The following is an 18,553-nucleotide window of genomic DNA, read 5'->3' on the forward strand; positions in this document are numbered from 1 at the left end:
AAAACTGCCCAGATTGTGTGTTTTAAGGCAGTTTTGAGTGTTTTGGTGCTATTTTGAGTCTTTTGGTTTGTTTAGTGCTTTAAGTGTTTAGTTTTACATTCTTTGAGTCTAGTTTAGTGTTTTATATTGTGTTTTTACGTTTTTGAGTCAAATCCAAGTGATTAACAATCCCTCCTAATCCCCGGTCCAGAACGATCCCTACTTATACTTATACTACAATTGACAAAAAGAGGGTTTAATTTGTGCGCGTATAAATCACGCATCAAATTTTGGCGCCATTGCCGGGGATTAGAAAATTTGCTAATCCCTTGGATTGTTTTATTTTTGTTTGTTTTTATTCCAGATTCTTAACCAGTGTTTTGTTTCTTGTTTTAGGTACTAGTTCATGACTCGGAGTTCTCATCCGATTCGTGAACATATCCTGGAGTGATTGGGTTCTTCGTCCGGCTGCAAGACGTAAAAGAAAGCGCTACTTGGGAGGCAACCCAATGCACTGAAAAAAAAAAAAAAAAAAAAAAAAAATTTCATATATTAAATAAAATACTAAACATGGAGAAAGATGGAGCTTCACAAAGGTTGTTTACATGAAGCCCTACTACGAGGCGTCGGAGCGGAAGGCATAGAAGCGGAAGGCATCGGAGTGGAAGGCATCGGAGCGGAAGGCATCGAAGCGGAAGGCATCGGAGTGGAAGGCATCGGAGCGGGAGGCATCGGAGCTAAAGCATTCCAGGCCTCAATACTTGGCCAAGCGCTGGATGAGCCAGGATAAAGGTGCCTCTGGAGGAAAGACGAAAACCTTTGACGGTCACTGTGAATCCGACCTTCAGACTCTTGCAGCTCATCAAGCTTCCTCTTCATGCCCGTCGAATAGTTGTTGGCAAGCACGTGCAAACTTCTATTCTCGTACTTAAGCTGCTGGATCTCTTGCTTAAGACTTTCCACCTCTGCCATCAATGATTCCACCTGACGGGAGCGGGCAAGCAGGCGTTGGCCCATGTTGGACACAGACCTCGCACACTGAACACTAAGTGCGAGGGACTCTTGAACGGCCAACTCATCGGACCGTCCTGACAGCAGCCTACTATCTTTTGGAATGAGGAGGTTCCTAGCTACTATTGTAGCTGTTGTGGCGTCCTGCATCACGGAGTCTTCACCTGTAAGAAGACCGTTAGAAGATAAGAAAGAAGGGCGCCATACGTTACCTTGACGCGGCGCGCCCGTATCACTGCTAAGGCTCAATTCCAAGCTAAGGTTCGATGAGTTTGCCATTTTTCAAAAGTGTTCAAAGAGAAGGGGCGGATTTTTTGTGGAGTAAATTTTCAAAGGGCCGGGGACGAATTTTCAAGAATGGGAGATCTTCAGAGTGTGTATGTTGGCGGTGATCGATAGCTCTATAAAAGGCCAAGGCGACGCGTCCACCGATTCAAAGAGGTGGAATTTCTGGCGTAAGTTAGGCGACGCTTTCTCGGCTTTTCAGAAAACGCGTTCAACTTTGTCAAAAGATTTCTGACAAAGCTAAAAACACGTGGAGGCCATCATCGCAACTACACGTCTTTAGCCGACAAGCGCAAAGTTCGGCGACGCTTTCTCTGCTTTTCAGAAAACGCGTGCAGCTTTGTCAAAAGGAGCCGCATCTGCACTACCACGTGTCGTTCAGAAAGAGAAGGGGCGCCTGCTCAGAAATCGAAGAGGCGTCGTTCTGATATCGAAGAGACATTTGTCGACAAGGGTAAATGAACAGTACCACCACTTGATATTATCTCTATATATGTCGACCTTCGTCTTTTATGGCAAGGCAAACCTGAAGAAAATGCCCAACTCTCCTTCACCTCTGAGGGCGCACACCCAGCAAAGCCTTTTGAAATACTCAATTCTTTCTTCTTCCCCAAAGATGATACCAGATGCCTGGAGTACAGATGACCCAGGAGGAAATGGCGGATTGAAGTGTGCTGATTCATTCACCGCTTCTTCAAAAGCAAAGGTATCTCATATCATCAAGGTCAAAAGCAAAAGTATCTCATATCATGCTCTTTCCCTGTCTTTTTCTTTGTCCTTGTTCTTACTCGCATGGCAAAGTAAAAGAAGCAATCAGCCGGCACTTGGAGTCAGTCTTCCGATCTGGAGCCAACTGCCTGGAATCTATTCCTGATTGCTTACCTAGCGTTGCTCTCGAGTAGTCATCTTCAACGGTTGATACATTTCCGGAGAAGGGACCACTTCTGCAAATGGGAGCGAGTAAGGCAAGTGAAAATGATACATTGAAGCATGTGGAGACAAACATAGGCTGAGTTATCCTCCAACCCTTTTCAATACGAATTGGAAAGATTGAACAAAGAAACAGACCAAAGGGGTAAGCTCAGACCTTCGGGGAAGACCAAAAGAATCCTCTAGCCCAGTAGCACAAAGGAAAATCAACAAGTGGAGGAGACCAAAAGAATCATGCAGCCCAGTTCAAGAGTATGCCTGTGGAATCACCAAGATCAAAGGCTCAATGCAATTACCAAGGAGAAGAGGGAATTTACACTCCATAACCAGATTTGCGTCCCTAAACTCTTCTCTTTGTTAATTACATTCTGCCATGTTTAGTATGTTTAAATTGTTTTTTTTTTGTGTGTTTACTTATGTTTTGTGTGAATCTATGCTTAAAACATTGAGGACAATGTTTGATTTAAGTGTGGGGGGGTAACTAAGTATATTTAATGCAAATTCGTGGGATTTTATCACCCATTACTTCAAATGTTGTTCCTTGCTGTTTTAAGGTGTTTTTAAGTCGTTTTAGAGTGTTTTTAGTGTGTTTTGTTTTATAACTCCGAAAATCACATAAAAATTTGAAAAACATGTTTTAAAAAGCCTAAAAAGAGTGTTTTGAGTCATTTTTGTGTGTTTGTGTCTTAGGGTACCTTCCAACAAAATGATAAGGATTTGGTTTGTAATTGCATGACTGTTAAAAAGAGTTATGAACATAGAGAAAAGTTTGAATTACTCTTGGTATATGCTTGGTTATGGTTATAATGTATGACTTCACATGCAATCATAAAAGAAAAATTCGTTTTTGTAACATGCTTGAAGGAAGGAACTCAAACAAACGCTACAACCCTGTGAGACTCGAGCCATTACCTTCTTTGGAGAGTTATTTTCTGTGATTCTTTGTTTTCTAAAGTTGTTGCATGATCTCATTATTCCTTGCTTGGTTGCTACTTAGAATGCAATTGTATCATGATAGAACTAAATGCTAGAACTTATATCCGTTTCATTCAAAGCATGACATTGAATTGCACAATATATATCAAGATGAAGTTGTGTTGTTGCCACCATAGCCAAATAGCCTTACTTCCCATATTTCGTATATATTAGTTTTAACCCCGTTGAGCCTCGTTTAGCCTATTTTCTTTGCTAACCACTGATGCGAGAATTATACGCACACAAATTAAACCCTCTTTTCGTCAAATTGTAGTATATGTATAAGTAGGGATCGTTCTAGACCGGGGATTAGGAGGGATTGTTAACCACTTGGATTTGACTCAAAAACGTAAAATAACAATATGAAACACTATACTAGACTCAAAGAATGCAAAGCTAAACTTTAAAACACTAAGACAAACCAAAAGACTCAAAACAACACAAACACACTCAAATCTGCCTAAAAACCACTTTCTGGGCAGATTTGAGCACAAACACAAATTTGGACGAAATTAAGTAATAACTTGACTCAAGAACGTAAAAACACAATATAAAACACTAAACTAACTCAAAGAATGTAAAACTAAACACTTAAAACATTAAAACAAACCAAAAGACTCAAACATCACCCAAAACACTCAAAACTGCCTTAAAATCACTTTCTGGGCAGTTTTGAGCACTTTGGTGAATCTGGACGAAATTGGGAAATAAAATGAATCAAAACACTTAAAAGCACAAACTAAATTGATTTCTAACTAAATTGGACATTAAAGTAAAGGGGGATTTAGATTTATACGAAAATTGAAATAACAAAACAAGTTAATAAACTAAACAAATTGTAAAACGAATTTGATGGAATGGAATGAATGGATGATAGAATGGCTAAGGGGTTCATCTCTATACATGTTATACTTGCATAATAAAATGATTTCCAATTGCATTTCAATAAACTATGATACTCAACACCCCAAGTTAACCGTGATGCACTAATTAACCTTCAAATCTTCCTAACGCTATTGAATTGGATGATGCATGCGACAATTCAAAACATTCCCCACAAGTCCTCAACATGAATGCATAGAAGAGGTACAAGCAAGAATCATTACGCTCTATGAAAATTATAAGTGTTGACGAGGCATTCGTTACTATGGATTGCATGAAACTTATGCCAAGAATTCATTTAACGCGATTGTTTATAAGCAACCTCCACTACTTGTGAATATAAGTTCATAACGATTAGGTGAAACTCACTTATATTCTAGCGTCATATTCATGCATGAAAATTAAGTGTGCACTCTCAATGAACATACATAAATAAGTTATCAATCAAACAGTTAAACGAATTGAATCCACAACTTATGAAACGCAATTAGAAGTATTCAAATCAAAATGCAAGCATAAACATATATTCGAATCACCCCCTAACCAAGGGGGGTTTAGTTCCTCATGGTACAAAACAAAGAGAATCAAAGAAACACCTAAACATTCCAACAACTCAAACTTGAATTGTATGAACGTTTAAGCCCTCTTATCATCCATTCCTCATTCGTACAAAACAAAGAGCATTGAAATTAAACAAAGAAAATCAAAGAAACACCTAAACATTCCAACAACTCAAACTTGAATTGTATGAACGTTTAGGCACTCTTCTCTTCCTCTTCGTTGTGGCACAAGGTCTAAGGTGAGTTTGATGGTGTGAATGGTTTGGGGAGTGGTTGAATGGATGAATTTCTGGTGGTGTTTGGATTATAGGGAACTCACGGCCAAAGGGCAGTTTTGATGTGGGAAATGGGTGAATTTCTGAAATGGAAGAATGAATGAATCAATTATGAATGCAATGCATGCTTATTTATAGGTGAAATGGGGGAACATGACAGCTAGGAACTAGGTGGAAAGCTGAAATGGTGATGGAAGATGCATGTGGCTGATTTAATGGAGGAACAAGTGCATGTGCACGGTTTTGGTTGGAATGCAAGGGAATGCAATCTGAAAATGTATGTGAAAGCATGTGTTGATTGAATTGGTGGTGCATGTTCTGATTTGTGGTGCATTTGGATGGGAAAGTCACGGCAATGATGGTGTTTTCTGTGAATGATGGCAGATTGTGTTTGCATGTGAATTAGGTTGTGAAATGATGAAGGAAATGCATGTGCAATGAAGTGGAGTTTCTGATGGTGAATGGGTGTATGTTTGAATGATTAAAGGGACATGTGGGGGTGGAAATGATGAATGAAATGCATGTGAATGACAGCTAGATATGTTGATGAATGCATGTGACTTGTTTGTGGTGAGTGAATGCATGTGCAAAGCTGGAAATGCAATGGGAACTCACGGCAATGAGTGTTTGGGGTTGGAAATGCATGTGTTTGCATGTGATTGCTGTTTGTGTGAAGTGTGTGTGAATGCATGTGGATTAAAGAGTGAATGGTGGCTGCAATGATGAAGACATGTGGCTGAAATGAAAGGTGGAAATGAGAAGGAATGTGCACGGCAATGATGGTGAATATGAATGCATGTGGCTGATTTAAAGAATAGGTATGCATGTGAATTAAAGGTGTTGTGTTAGGTGATGGGTGCATGTTAAGTGATAAGTGGTAAGTGGTGATGATAAGTGATAAGTGATAAGTGATGATGATAAGTGATAAGTGATAAGTGATATGATATGTGGTGATAAGTAATGAGAGCATGTGGGTTAACTAATGAAGGAAATGCATGTGCAATGACAATGTGTTAGAATGGATGTGTGTTATGCATGGCATGATTGGGATTAGGAAAGGTTTAAATGTCCTAAAACTAAAGAGAACAAGGTTCCAACACTTTGGTCTTCAATTACGTCTTCAATTTCGTCCAACACTTTGGCTCCAAGCATAAGCTATCCATCCTTAGCCCAAAAGTGCTCCAAAAGTCTCCAAAATGCATCTTTTTGCTCCTTTAGCCCTTTGGACCTACAAACACACGAAAATAGCTTAAAGTACTAAAATAACTAAAGAAACATAACGTAAATGCACGAGAACAAGCCATTTAAGTCGCATGAATATGCTCCTATCAACCACATCACCCCTTACCTAGCCTAGAGTAGGACTTTCCTATACCCTTGTTCTTGAAGTATAGTGAGCATGACTTAAATGAATTCCTTTTGATTAATATGTTGCAGAAAATAAGTGTGGGGGAAGGGATTTTTGTGTGTATGTATGTGCCTAAGTCTTAAAGGAGGCATGGGAAAAAGAAAAAAAAAATGTGAGAAAAAGAAGAAGAAAAGAAAGAAAAAGAGTGAAAATAAGTGAGAATGGACTCACAAGTGTGATTGTTGAAGAAAGGGCCCAAAAAGTTTGAATATGGCCCTAAGTTTTGTGTGACTTCCCCTTGGGTGTTCAAAGTTGACTTCTGCGTTCTAAAGGGAATTCTAAGTGCCTAATTCAATACTTTGCTCACTATTGCTTAAAGAACGTTTGTTTTCCCTATCCTTTCTTTGTTAGCCAAACACCTTTAGCCCCGTTTCAACCCTTATGCTTCTATCTTGATCGTTATGTGTTCAATATGTGGAGTTTGGAATTGATATGAGCTTATGGAATCACTGGTTCTCATTCTAAGTAGTAGCATTCCATTCATGAGATCATATTCATGTCATTATCGTAAATCCAGAAAATGCTTTCTTTGTTATAACATATGTGAGATACTAGTCTTTCATGTTTACATCAATCTCTCACATATAACTAGTGTAGGGTGTATAGTCAGAAAATCTATGTGAAAATAGAGTGCATTCTAGTAAGGAATTGAGGAAATTCTCTAAGGCATGTTACTACATTCGAAATGGTTTTAAATGCTTAAATGTGAACTAGTATGTGGTGACTATGATTAAGAATGTACTTAAGTGTAAAGATGGCTAAAATCTGTGGGAATAATAATTTTTAACTTGTCATGAGCATTGGAAATCCATGAGACGATTGTTGGAAGGTGTAGGTTGTGTTTTGTTCGTTTTGTCTAGTTTCGTGTTCTTTTGTTGTTTTGTTTTGCTCGAGGACTAGCAAAAGATAAGTGTGGGGGTATTTGATAGGAGCATATTCATGCGACTTAAATGGCTTGTTCTCGTGCATTTACGTTATGTTTCTTTAGTTATTTTAGTCCTTTAAGCTATTTTCGTGTGTTTGTAGGTCCAAAGGGCTAAAGGAGCAAAAAGATGCATTTTGGAGACTTTTGGAGCACTTTTGGGCTAAGGATGGATAGCTTATGCTTGGCGCCAAAATGTTGGACGAAATTGAAGACCAAAGTGTTGGAACTTTGTTCCCTTTAGTTTTAGGACATTTAAACCTTTCCAATTCCCTTATGCCGTGCATCTCCACCTTTCTCCCAAAACCATACACATGCATTCATTATTCATTCCCTCACATGCTCCCATTACTTATCATAATCGCATATCATATCACTTATCATTCACCACTTATCATTCATCACTTATCATTCACCACTTATCACTTATCATATCATTCACCACTTATCATTCATCAAACACATTGATAGGAGCATATTCATGCGACTTAAATGGCTTGTTCTCGTGCATTTACGTTATGTTTCTTTAGTTATTTTAGTCCTTTATGCTTCTTTTGTGTGTTTTCAGGTTCTAAGGGCAAAGTATGCAAAAGGATGCCTTTTGGAGCCTTTTGGAGCAAATTAGAGATTGGAATGGATATCATATGCTTGGAGCCAAGAGGATGGACGAAATTGAAGGATTCCTCCTCCATTGCAGCCACATGCACATTCAATCATTCACACCAAAACCTTGCACATGCTTTCCCATTTCATTATTCATTCACCTTGCAGCCACTCCACATGCATTTCTAGCTTTTCCTTTGCATTCTCCCTTTAATCATTCAAACATGCAGCCACACCTTCACCCACATGCACCATTCAAACATACACCCAAACACCACCAGAAATCATCATTGCCGTGGGTACCTATCCCATTTCAGATTGTCATTCCACTTCATTGCACATGCATCTTCATAATTCAACACATGCATTCATTATTTATTTACTTTGCATCCTTTAGTTTAATCACATGCACATTCAAACAAACACAATCATGCATATCCATCATTGCACCACAATGCAGCCACATGCACTTGTTCCTCTAACATTTCAGCCACTTGCACTCCCATTCTCTCCCAAAACCGTGCACATGCCTTCTCCTTGCATTTCCAGCCATTCCACATGCTATTTCAGCCACATGCACTCATAATCATTCAACCAACATGTGCACATGCAACCTAGCTGTCATGTTCCCCCCATTTCACCTATAAATACTCATTCATACACTCTTCCATAAAGACTCATCCATTGCAGAAATGTAGACCATCAAACTCCCTTGTGCCGTGCTCTCCCTTACAATCCAAACACCATCCTTCCATTTCCACCACTCCTCTTCCATATCTCCACCACCAAACTCACCTTAGACCTTGTGCCACAACGAAGAGGAAGAGAAAAGTGCCTAAACGTTCATACAATTCAAGTTTGAGTTGTTGGAATGTTTAGGTGTTTCTTTGATTTCAATGTTTAATTTCAATGCTCTTTGTTTTGTACGAATGAGGAATGGATGATAAGAGGGCCTAAACGTTCATACAATTCAAGTTTGAGTTGTTGGAATGTTTAGGTGTTTCTTTGATTCTCTTTGTTTTGTACCATGAGGAACTAAACCCCCCCTTGGTTAGGGGGTGATTCGAATATATGTTTATGCTTGCATTTTGATTTGAATACTTCTAATTGCGTTTCATAAGTTGTGGATTCAATTCGTTTAACTGTTTGATTGATAACTTATTTATGTATGTTCATTGAGAGTGCACACTTAATTTTCATGCATGAATATGACGCTAGAATATAAGTGAGTTTCACCTAATCGTTACGAACTTATATTCACAAGTAGTGGAGGTTGCTTATAAACAATCGCGTTAAATGAATTCTTGGCATAAGTTTCATGCAATCCATAGTAACGAATGCCTCGTCAACACTTATAATTTTCATAGAGCGTAATGATTCTTGCTTGTACCTCTTCTATGCATTCATGTTGAGGACTTGTGGGGAATGTTTTGAATTGTCGCATGCATCATCCAATTCAATAACGTTAGGAAGATTTGAAGGTTAATTAGTGCATCACGGTTAACTTGGGGTGTTGAGTATCATAGTTTATTGAAATGCAATTGGAAATCATTTTATTATGCAAGTATAACATGTATGGAGATGAACCCCTTAGCCATTCTATCATCCATTCATTCCATTCCATCAAATTCGTTTTACAATCTGTTTAGTTTATTACCTTGTTTTGTTATTTCAATTTTCGTATAAATCTAAATCCCCCATTACTTTAATGTCCAATTTAGTTAGAAATCAATTTAGTTTGTGCTTTTAAGTGTTTTGATTCATTTTATTTCCCAATTTCGTCCAGATTCACCAAAGTGCTCAAAACTGCCCAGAAAGTGATTTTAAGGCAGTTTTGAGTGTTTTGGGTGATGTTTGAGTCTTTTGGTTTGTTTTAATGTTTTAAGTGTTTAGTTTTACATTCTTTGAGTTAGTTTAGTGTTTTATATTGTGTTTTTACGTTCTTGAGTCAAGTTATTACTTAATTTCGTCCAAATTTGTGTTTGTGCTCAAATCTGCCCAGAAAGTGGTTTTTAGGCAGATTTGAGTGTGTTTGTGTTGTTTTGAGTCTTTTGGTTTGTCTTAGTGTTTTAAAGTTTAGCTTTGCATTCTTTGAGTCTAGTATAGTGTTTCATATTGTTATTTTACGTTTTTGAGTCAAATCCAAGTGGTTAACAATCCCTCCTAATCCCCGGTCTAGAACGATCCCTACTTATACATATACTACAATTTGACGAAAAGAGGGTTTAATTTGTGTGTGTATAATTCACGCATCACACATGCATTCACATGTTTTCACAATCTGCCATCATTCCAACCAAAACCGTGCACATGCTATCACCATGCATTCACATGCACTTGTTCCTCCATCATTCCATCCTTTAAAACATTGCACATGCACTTTAATCATTCAACACATGCACTCCCATTCTTTAATCCATGCAGCCACACATTCACCCACATGCTATCCCATTTCAGATTGCATTTCATTCATTTCACATGCATTCCATCCTTTAATTCACTCACACACACTCATAATCATTCACATTTTGCAATCACATGCACTTCCTTTAATTAATTCATCCTAGCTGTCAAAGCACATGTACACTCACCCTAATCATTCACATAGCTTTAATTCACATGCAAACACATTGCATTACCATTCACCACAGAAAAACACCATCATTGCCGAGCCTAATTCCCTTTGCATCCATTCCACATGCATTCACTTCATCATTGCAGCCACATTTCCACTCACATCCATTTAATTCACATGCTTTCACATGCATTTTCAGCCATGCACATTCACCTTGCATTTGCAGAAAATCCACTTCCTTTGCACATGCATTCATCATCATCACTCTAGTTTTAATTCACATGCATTTCAGATTGCATTCCATTCATTCCACCCTTTAATCACATGCATTCCATCTTTGTTCCAGCAACCCACATGCACAATCCACTCCACAAACATCCCATGCCGTGCACATTCATACACTTTCACATGCATCTTGGCAGATTTCACATGCACACACAAGCATTAGCACATGCAACCTAGCTGTCATGTTCCCCCCATTTCACCTATAAATACTCATTCATTCATTCTCATTCAAGCACAATTCATTTCACAACAGAAATTGGTCCCTCGGGGCCGTGCCCTTCACAAAGTCCATCCATTCCATTCATTCACTCTTCCATATTCCAGAAATTCGTCAAAACCTCTCCACACCCTTGCAGCAGCCACCAAAACACTTTTCTCCTCCATTGCAGCCACTCCAACCACTCCCCAAACCATTCACACCATCAAACTATCCTTAGACCTTGTGCTACAACGAAGAGGAAGATAAGAGGGCCTAAACGTTCATACAATTCAAGTTTGAGTTGTTGGAATGTTTAGGTGTTTCTTTGATTTCAATGTTTAATTTCAATACTCTTTGTTTTGTACGAATGAGGAATGGAAGAGAAGAGGGCCTAAACGTTCATACAATTCAAGTTTGAGTTGTTGGAATGTTTAGGTGTTTCTTTGATTCCAATGTTTAAATTCAACTAAACCCCCCTTGGCTAGGGGGGGATTCGAAATATATGTTTATGCTTGCATTTTGATTTGATTACTTCTAATTGCGTTTCATAAGTTGTGGATTCAATTTGTTTAACCGTTTGATTGATAACTTATTTATGTATGTTTATTGAGAATGCGCGCTTAATTTTCATGCATGAATATGACGCTAGAATATAAGTGAGTTTCACCTAATAGTTACGAACTTATATTCGCAAGTAGTGGAGGTTGCTTATAAACAATCGCGTTAAACAAATTCTTGGCATAAGTTTCATGCAATCATAGTAACGAATGCCTCGTCAACACTTATAATTTTCATAGAGCGTAATGATTCTTGCTTGTACCTCTTCTATGCATTCATGTTGAGGACTTGTGGGGAATGTTTTGAATTGTCGCATGCATCACCCAATTCAATAACGTTAGGAAGATTTGAAGGTTAATTAGTGCATCACGGTTAACTTGGTGATAGGAGCATATTCATGCGACTTAAATGGCTCGTTCTCGTGCATTGACGTTATGTTTCTTTAGTTATTTTAGTACTTTAAAGCTACTTTCGTGTGTTTGTAGGTCCAAAGGGCTAAAGGAGCAAAAAGATGCATTTTGGAGACTTTTGGAGCACTTTTGGGCTAAGGATGGATAGCCTATGCTTGGAGCCAAAGTGTTGGACGAAATTGAAGACCTAATTGAAGACCAAAGTGTTGGAACCTTGTTCCCTTTAGTTTTAGGACATTTAAACCTTTCCTATATCCTTAGCCGTGCATAACATTCCAACATTCCACTTCTTCATTTCAGCCACACTCCCACATATCATTACATATCATTCACCACTTATCATATCATCCACTTATCATTCACCACTTATCATATCATCCACTTATCATATCATTCACTTATCATATCATACACTTATCATAACCATACACTTATCACTTATCACAACAACAACCTTGCACATGCACATTCATCCACATGCACCCATAATCATTCACTCATCTTTAATCCACATGCACTTATTCCACTTCATCATTACACCACATTCTCTCTCTTTAATCCACATGCATTCATCATCATTCACTCTAGTTTTAATTCCACATGCATTTCCAGCTTTGCACATGCATTCCTGATGCGTGATTTATACGCACACAAATTAAACCCTCTTTTCGTCAAATTGTAGTATAAGTATAAGTAGGGATCGTTCTTAACCGGGGATTAGGAGGGATTGCAAATCACTTGGAAACTGACTCAAAAACGTAAAATAAAGTTAAAAACGTTCACAAAGACTCAAAGGACTCAAAACAAGTTCAAAAGACTCAAAACTGCCTAAAAACACTAACTAGGCAGTTTTTTGACCTTAAACCCAATGTTGGACGAATTTAAGATTATGGTTTGATTCAAACGTAAAAACACAATATAAAACACTATACTAGACTCAAAGAATGCAAAACTAAACTTTAAAACACTAAAACAAACCAAAAGACTCAAACATCACCCAAAACACTCAAAACAGCCTTAAAATCACTTTCTGGGCAGTTTTGAGCACTTTGGTGAATTTGGACAAATTTTGGGAAATAAATTGAATCAAAACACTTTAAAACATAAACTAAACAAAGTCTAAACACTAAAGAACAAGAAAGTAAAGGGGGGTTTTAAATTGACGAGAATTGAAATAACGAAAGAAGTTAATAAACTAGACAGAATGTAAAGATGAATTTGATGGAATTGAATGGATGGGAACCTAGCTAAGGGGTTCATCTCCATACATGTTATACTTGCATAATAAAACGATTTCCAATTGCATTTCAATAAACTCTGATACTCAACACCCCAAGTTAACCGTGATGCACTAATTAACCTTCAAATCTTCCTAACGTTATTGAATTGGATGATGCATGCGACAATTCAAAACATTCCCCACAAGTCCTCAACATGAATGCATAGAAGAGGTACAAGCAAGAATCATTACGCTCTATGAAAATTATAAGTGTTGACGAGGCATTCGTTACTATGATTGCATGAAACTTATGCCAAGAATTTGTTTAACACGATTGTTTATAAGCAACCTCCACTACTTGCGAATATAAGTTCGTAACTATTCGGTGAAACTCACTTATATTCTAGCGTCATATTCATGCATGAAAATTAAGCGCGCATTCTCAATAAACATACATAAATAAGTTATCAATCAAACGGTTAAACAAATTGAATCCACAAGTTATGAAACGCAATTAGAAGTAATCAAATCAAAATGCAAGCATAAACATATATTTCGAATCCCCCCCCTAGCCAAGGGGGGTTTAGTTGAATTTAAACATTGGAATCAAAGAAACACCTAAACATTCCAACAACTCAAACTTGAATTGTATGAACGCTTAGGCCCTCTTCTCTTCCATTCCTCATTCGTACAAAACAAAGAGTATTGAAATTAAACATTGAAATCAAAGAAACACCTAAACATTCCAACAACTCAAACTTCAATTGTATGAACGTTTAGGCCCTCTTATCTTCCTCTTCGTTGTAGCACAAGGTCTAAGGATAGTTTGATGGTGTGAATGGTTTGGGGAGTGGTTGGAGTGGCTGCAATGGAGGAGAAAAGTGTTTTGGTGGCTGCTGCAAGGGTGTGGAGAGGTTTTGACGAATTTCTGGAATATGGAAGAGTGAATGAGAATGAATGGAATGGATGCTTATTTATAGGTGAAATGGGGGGAACATGACAGCTAGGAACTTGGTGGAAATCTGAAATGGTGATGGGAGATGCATGTGGCTGATTTATGCATGTGATTAAAGGGTGGGAATGCATGTGCTTTGACAGAAATGAAAGGGAATGCATGTGCAATGAGTGTGGAGTGAATGATTGAATGCATGTGGCTGATTTATGAAGAGTGAATGCATGTGGCTGATAGGTATGAATGATTATGGTTGCATGTGGGTGGAAATGCATGTGGGAATGCATGTGCAAAGCTGGAAATGCATGTGGAATTAAAACTAGAGTGAATGATGATGAATGCATGTGGATTAAAGAGAGAGAATGTGGTGTAATGATGAAGTGGAATAAGTGCATGTGGATGTGGCTGATTTGATTTATGGAAGATGCATGTGGATTAAAGATGAGTGAATGATTATGGGTGCATGTGGATGAATGTGCATGTGCAAGGTTGTTGTTGTGATAAGTGATAAGTGTATGGTTATGATAAGTGTATGATATGATAAGTGAATGATATGATAAGTGAATGATATGATAAGTGGATGATATGATAAGTGGATGATATGATAAGTGGTGAATGATATGTAATGATATGTGGGAGTGTGGCTGAAATGAAGAAGTGGAATGTTGGAATGTTATGCACGGCTAAGGATATAGGAAAGGTTTAAATGTCCTAAAACTAAAGGGAACAAGGTTCCAACACTTTGGTCTTCAATTAGGTCTTCAATTTCGTCCAACACTTTGGCTCCAAGCATAGGCTATCCATCCTTAGCCCAAAAGTGCTCCAAAAGTCTCCAAAATGCATCTTTTTGCTCCTTTAGCCCTTTGGACCTACAAACACACGAAAATAGCTTTAAAGTACTAAAATAACTAAAGAAACATAACGTAAATGCACGAGAACAAGCCATTTAAGTCGCATGAATATGCTCCTATCAAATACCCCCACACTTATCTTTTGCTAGTCCTCGAGCAAAACAAAACAAAAGAAACCAAAAACAAAACGACACTGAACAAGAAAAACACAACCTAAACCTTCCAACAATCGTCTCAAGGATTTCCAATGCACATGACAAGTTAAAAATCATTAGTCCCATAGATTTTAGTCATCTTCACACTTAAGTACATTCTTAATCATAGTCACTACATATTATTTCACAATTAAGCATTTAAAACCATGTTTTGAATGTAGTAACATGCCTTAGAGAATTTGCTCAAATCCTTACAAGATATGCACTCGTTTTTCACACAGATTTTCTGACTACACTCCCTACACTAGGTATATGTGAGAAGATTGATGTAAACATGTAGACGAACACTCACATATGTTATAACAAGGAAAGCATTTTCTGGAATTATTAACATGTAAATATATGATCTCATGAATGGAATGCCACTACTTAGATGCGAGAACCAGTGACACCATACGCTCATACCAAGTTCAAACTCCACAAATTGAAGCACATAACACTCAAGATAGAAGTCAAAGGGTTGTAACGGGGCTAGGGTATTGGCTAACAATGAAAGGTGAAGGATAAACAAACATTCTTAAAGCAATAGTGAGCAAAGTATTGAATTAGGCACTTAGAATTCCCTTTAGAACGCAGAAGTTAACTTTGAACACCCAAGGGGAAGTCACAAAACTTAGGGCCATATTCAAACTTTTTGGGCCCTTTCTTCAACAATCACACTTGTGAGTCCATTCTCACTTATTTTCACTCTTTTTCTTTCTTTTCTTCTTCTTTTTCTCACATTTTTTTTTCTTTTTCCCGTGCCTCCTTTAAGACTTAGGCACATACATACACACAAAAATCCCTTCCCCCACACTTATTTTCTGCAACATATTAATCAAAAGGTATTCATTATCCGTCATGCTCACTATGCTTCAAGAACAAGGGTACGGATGGTCCTAATCTAGGCTAGGTGAGGATGATATGGGTTAACAAAGAACATGGGCTAAAACAAGGCTCAACGGGGTTAAAACTTACAACAAGTACGAAATATGGGAAGTAAGGCTATTTGGCTATGGTGGCAACTACACAACTTCATCTTGATATATGTTATGCAATTCAATGTCATGCTTTGAATGAAACGGATATAAGTTCTAGCATTTAGTTCTATCATGATACAATTGCATTCTAAGTAGCAACCAAGCAAGGATAATGAGACCATGCAACAACTTTAGAAAACAAAGAATCACAGAAAATAACTCTCCAAAGAAGGTAATGGCTCGAGTCTCACAGGGTTGTAGCGTTTGTTTGAGTTCCTTCCTTCAAGCATGTTACAAAAACGAATTTTTCTTTTATGATTGCATGTGAAGTCATACATTATAACCATAACCAAGCATATACCAAGAGTAAATCAAACTTTCATTTATGTTTATAACTCTTTTTAACAGTCATGCAATTACAAACCAAATCCTTATCATTGTGTTGGAAGGTACCCTAAGACACAAACACACAAAAACGACTCAAAACACTCTTTTTAGGCTTTTTAAAACATGTTTTTCAAATTTTTATGTGATTTTCGGAGTTATAAAAACAAAACACACTAAAACACTCTAAAACAACTTAAAAACACCTTAAAATAGCAAGGAACAACATTAGAAGTTATGGTGGATAAAACCCTACGAATTTGCATCAAAACACTTTAGTTACCCCCCCCTCCCCCCCACACTTAAATCAAACATTGTCCTCAATGTTTTAAGCATAGATTCACACAAAACATAAGTAAACACACAAAAAGCATTTAAACATACTAAACATGGCAGAATGTAATTAACAAAGAGAAGAGTTTAGGGACGCAAATCTGGTTATGGAGTGTAAATTCCCTCTTCTCCTTGGTGATTGCATTGAGGCATTGATCTTGGTGATTCCACAGGCATACTCTTGAACTGGGCTGCATGATTCTTTTGGTCTCCTCCACTTGTTGATTTTCCTTTGTGCTACTGGGCTGGAGGATTCTTTTGGTCTTCCCCGAAGGTCTGAGCTTACCCCTTTGGTCTGTTTCTTTGTTCAATCTGTCCAATTCGTATTGAAAAGGGTTGGAGGATAACTCAGCCTATGTTTGTCTCCATATGCTTCAATGTATCATTTTCACTTGCCTTACTCGCTCCCCTTTGCAGAAGTGGTCCCTTCTCCGGAAGTGTATCAACCGTTGAAGATGACTACTCGAGAGCAACGCTAGGTAAGCAATCAGGAATAGGTTCCAGGCAGTTGGCTCTGGATCGGAAGACTGACTCCAAGTGCCGGTTGATTGCTTCTTTTACTTTGCCGTGCGAGTAAGAAGAAAGACAAAGAAAAAGACAGGGAAAGAGCATGATATGAGATACTTTTGCTTTTGACCTTGATGATATGAGATACCTTTGCTTCTGAAGAAGCGGTGAATGAATCAGCACATGTATTTGTTGTGCTGTTTCCTCCTGGGTCATCTGTACTCCAGGCATCTGGTATCATCTTTGGGGAAGAAGAAAAAAATGAGTATTTCGAAAGGCTTTGCTGGGAGTGCGCCCTCAGAGGTGAGGAAGAGTTGGGCATTTTCTTCAGATTTGCCTTGCCATAAAAGATGAAGGTCGACATATATAGAGATAATATCAAGTGGTGGTACTGTTCTTTTACCCTCGTCGACAAACGTTTTGATCCCGCAAATCCGGCTTTTTGAAATAGTGGCGCCTCTTCGATCTTTGAAGACGCCTCTTCGATTTCTGAGCAGGCGCCCCTTCGCTTTCTGAACGACACGTAGTAGTGCGGATGCGGCTCCTTTTGACAAAGTTGCACGCGTTTTCTGAAAAGCAGAGAAAGCATCGCCGAACTTTGCGCTTGTCGGCTAAAGATGTGTAGTTGCGATGATGGCCTCCACGTGTTTTCTGAAAAGAAGAAATCTTTTGACAAAGTTGAACACGTCCTCTGAAAAGCCGAGAAAGCGTCGCCTAAATTACGCCGGAAATTCCGGCTTTTTGAATCGGTGGACGCGTCGCCTTGGCTTCTTATAGAGGTATCGATCACCGCCAACATACATACTCTGAAGATTTCCCATTCTTGAACATCGTCTCCGGCCCTTTGAAATTTTAACTCCATCCACCCCTTCTCTTTGAACACTTTTGAAAAATGGCAAACCCATCGAACCTTAGCTTAGAATTGAGTCTCAGTAGTGATACGGGCGCGCCGCGTCAAGGTAACGTATGGCGCCCTTCTTTCTTATCTTCTAACGGTCCTCTTACAGGTGAAGACTCTGTGATGCAGGACGCCACAACAGCTACAATAGTAGCTAGGAACCTTCTCACTCCAAAAGATAGCAGGCTGCTGTCAGGACGGTCCGATGAGTTGGCCGTTCAAGAGTCCCTCGCTTTTAGTGTTCAGTGTGCGAGCTCTGTGTCCAACATGGGCCAACGCCTGCTTGCCCGCTCCCGTCAGGTGGAATCATTGATGGCAGAGGTGGAAAGTCTTAAGCAAGAGATCCAGCAGCTTAAGTACGAGAATAGAAGTTTGCAT

The sequence above is a fragment of the Pyrus communis genome, chromosome 7 (assembly GCF_041283825.1).
Source record: "Pyrus communis isolate YQ-2024b chromosome 7, ASM4128382v1, whole genome shotgun sequence".
In the NCBI taxonomy this organism is placed as follows: Eukaryota; Viridiplantae; Streptophyta; class Magnoliopsida; order Rosales; family Rosaceae; genus Pyrus; species Pyrus communis.